Raw genomic sequence first — 3,788 nt, 5'->3', positions numbered from 1 at the left:
CGTGAGGGTTGGGGGCTGGGGCTTGAGGTTCTGACACTCACCCCCACCTCCCGTCAGCCCCAGGGGGTCATGGCAGCCTGGAGTACACGTTCCCATCTGCCCGCAGCCCCAGCTCAGCCCCACGCACCTCCAGTGGTCAATGAGCATCCTGCTGGTCAACCGCTCTGTGACGACGGGAGGGCCAGCAAGGGTGACCATGGGACCACAGAAAGGTAGTCACCTGCCCAAGGACCTTCACTACATAAGAGGGGCATTGTCCCTGTCCCCAGATGCGGGTGATGAGCTGGGAGGAGCAGGCCGACAGTGACTGGCCGTCCCTCATCTACCCGATGTGGCCAAAGGTAGTCCCTTATCTGTCTCACTGTGTCATTGCCAGAGCATAAACATGTCCTAGCAGCTATAAAGTAGACCATTCTGCAGACAGCAGGTCCTCCTCAAGGCTCACAGGGGAAGATGCTGTGATAACAGCCCTTACAAACGGAGATGTCATCTGTCAGCTTCCTGTCGCCCAGTGTCCAGGAGAGCCTGGGACCAGCTCTGGCCTTCAGGCAAAGTCAGCGCCTGCCATTCCCACCCCCACCCGCCACCTTCGTACCTCCTAGAGCTGCGGCCTCCACCCCACCAAGGTGGTCAGACGCTCTCCAGGAGCCAGGGGACAGGGCAGAGAGCCCCCAGACACTGCCCTGTGGCCCCCTCAGAGCTCAGTCGCTGGGGCGAGAAAAACCATTCGCAGCAGGAAAAACTCCTTTGGAAAATTCCAGGCCCGAGTCCTGAGCGCCTCTGGAGACCACAGCTGGTGGCGAAGCCCAGGCGGGCTGGAGCTCCGAGAAGATGACGGCGGAAAAAGATCTATACCCGGAACGACGGGACGACGACAAAGCGACGCTGAAGACGCAGGACCTAAGAGATTCACTGCACGGGGACAAGGAGCAGCGACTTGTGCGGGGGGTGGCAGCAGGCAGCGGGCTCCTCCTGGGGAGTGGTCAGCCAAAAACAGGACAAAAGGTTCAACCAGACCTGGCTGGTCAGCCATGAAAGGGAGGGTCCTGGGTGCCCCCCAAGCAGTCGGGAGCTGAGCGACCTCGGGGTCACGGGGGATCCCGGCGGGAAGGGAAGGGTGTATCCCGGGTCCCCGTGCTCCAACTCTCCCCGATTCCTGCTCAGAAGCAACTGTGACTTCATGCCCCAATAGCAGAGGGTGTCACTGCCGCTGCCCCCACCGCGACCCCATCCTGTCTCCTGGGAGCCCGCGGCTCTGAGCAGGTTGTCACCTGGATTTCAGACTCTGGGAGAGTAAACGCCTGTTGCTGGAGGCCCCGTGTGTGCTGATTCCTTACAGCAGGCCCAGGGAACTAACCCAGGCGTGCACACGCCGGTGCACACCCCTGCAGGTCCGCTCCTCGACCCCCTCCTGCCACTGAAGCCCGAAGCTGTGAGCCGCGCTGGGCTCAGCTGGGAGAGAGGGGACACGACAAAGCGGTCAGCCCCGGCCCCTCACTCAGGGAGCCAGCCCGCTCCGCCCCTTCCCTCCCCGTTCATTCATTCATTCGCTCGCTCGTTCCTCTTTCCATAGACATGTCTGAGACCTCCACGTGCCTGGATGAGAATGCAGCACAGACGTGCCCTCTCGGGCCCGCCCTGGTGGGGGGAAGCGGACCCACAAACTCACATATGCAGAGGTGACGAGTGTTTCCGCAGAAGGAACGAAGGGCACCTTGAAGGTCCCTGACTCTGGGCGATGGGGAACCGCTCCCCAGGTGGCAGGGGACGCAAGGGGCTGCCTCTCAGCAGACAGGAGGCCCTTCCTCCAGTGATGGGGGACCAGCCAAGGTGACACGAGGCATTCTGCAGGGTCGCGTGCACAGGTCCCAAAGGCCCCCCTGGGAATCTGGGCTTTATCCCCTAAGGGATGGCTGAGGGGAGGGAAGGAGCAGGCCACCTTTATGAACCTTTAGCGGAAATTCAGATATTTTTCTAGGTGAAAGATCAGGGTCTGATGCCGGCAAATTTAGAGGTCGTGTCACTCAGGGGGCTGAGATGCTGGGCCAAGTGGGCATTCGAAAAGCTGTCCCCACCCTGTCCTCTCTATTTCCCCCTCCCTCCCTCTCCTCCCCCCACTCCCCAGTCCCCAGCTCCATGTTCCTCCTTTCCTCCCAGTGATGGTCAAGCCCGCTGACCCCGGGAAGGTCTGCCTTCTCTACGGGACCTCCCCATGCAGGGCCGTCCCTACCCTAGGACACACTTGCTCAAGACAAACCACCCCCACCAGCCTCCCACCCCGGGGTCTGGAACAAGAGGGCCCCGGAACCCTACCTGCCTGCACGCCCAGAAGGAGGCTGAGAGGGGAGAGGCTGGAAGGGAGGGGAGTCACCAGCATCCCCCAGAGAGCACAGCTCACCCGGCACATAATCCTGTTAAAATATTAATCCTCATTTAGCCGGGAGGCGAGGTGGCCGCTGAGATAAAGCCCCTGAGAAGTAATAAAAGGCAATGGCGATTGGAAAAGCAGACCTTCCTGCTAATAAAGCTCTGTTATCGCGGAGGTCGGGGCAGGGGCGGGCCCCGGTAATCGGAACAGCCATCAGCAGGCAGGTCCCAGCCTCAGCGGTGGAGGGGGGGCGGCTCCCACCACGTTGGAGGGTGCTAATTGTGGGGCGGGGTGGGGGGAGGGTCGATTCTCTCCTTGAGGCGGCCCACCGCTGAGGGTCCCCCGCTCCCTGCACCGGGGCGTCCAGCGCAGGCTGCTCAGCGGCCAGATGTCACCCCATAAAGCAGAAGCGGGTTCGGTCAGGGGCCACGGTTGTGGCCCAGACCCTGCTCATTTCTCCTGCGTGCTTCGTCATACACGTGATTGAGTCATCGAATGTCCACTGTGTGCCAGACACTGTGACAGGAGAGGGGGGTGATGCGCCACCCACGGCCTGGGGGGAGGCACAGAGACGACCGCAACGCGACTCCCTCGTCCCAGGTCATGAATGAGAACAGGTGGCACTGAGCGGGAGGCCGGCCTCGTGGAGGACACGGCCTGCGGCGTCCCCCTCCCCAGCAGAAACTCGCGCGGGGCTCCGCGGGCCGGTTCCTCCCAACCTGAGCCCCACGCATGGCTCAGGGCGCGGGTCTATGCGCACGTGGCCTCTGGGGCAGCTCCCGCAAGGCTTCCAGGACCCCGAAATAGAAAAGCGGCGCATAAGCGGCGGCATGCCCCCCGTGTCCCTGGGTGTCGGAGGATGGCAGTCCGCCCGCGAACACTGCACCCGGGGAGCACGTCTGCCGTCACTAAGCTGCACGACTTGGGTGGGGAGCTCTCCGCTGCAAGAACCGCTGGATCGCGACTTAAAAATGTCTCCCAACTCGGCAGCATGGCGCACGCCGAGCACCCAGCTCTCGATCTCTAATCTCCTCCCACGAAAGGAATGGCCAGTTCAAGGGCAGAGGCAGGAAATATGAGATGAGCCTGGAGCGCTCTGTGGTGCCAGCAAGCAAGGGAATAAAATGACAAGGCCGTGTCAAAGGAACGCAGGAGCCCCTGAAAGAGCTCCCAGTGGCCAAGGCCGGGACAGTGTGAGCGACAAAAGGAAGCACAGGATTATAACCCGAAGTATAAGATAAACACCCACGAGTCCATCCTGACACTGGTGGCTGCACCAATTAATAAACGGGGAGGACGAAGCTCCTGTGCAGAATCTCAAATGATTTATGTAAATGCTGTGCCCCAGGAGGCAGAACACGAACCCTCGCTCCTTACCCATGGGTGGCACATGGTGACTTTCCTCCAAAATGCAGACCGT

Source organism: Pteropus alecto, unplaced genomic scaffold, assembly GCF_000325575.1.
Source record: "Pteropus alecto unplaced genomic scaffold, ASM32557v1 scaffold134, whole genome shotgun sequence".
NCBI lineage: Eukaryota > Metazoa > Chordata > Mammalia > Chiroptera > Pteropodidae > Pteropus > Pteropus alecto.
This window is presented reverse-complemented; position numbering follows the sequence as displayed.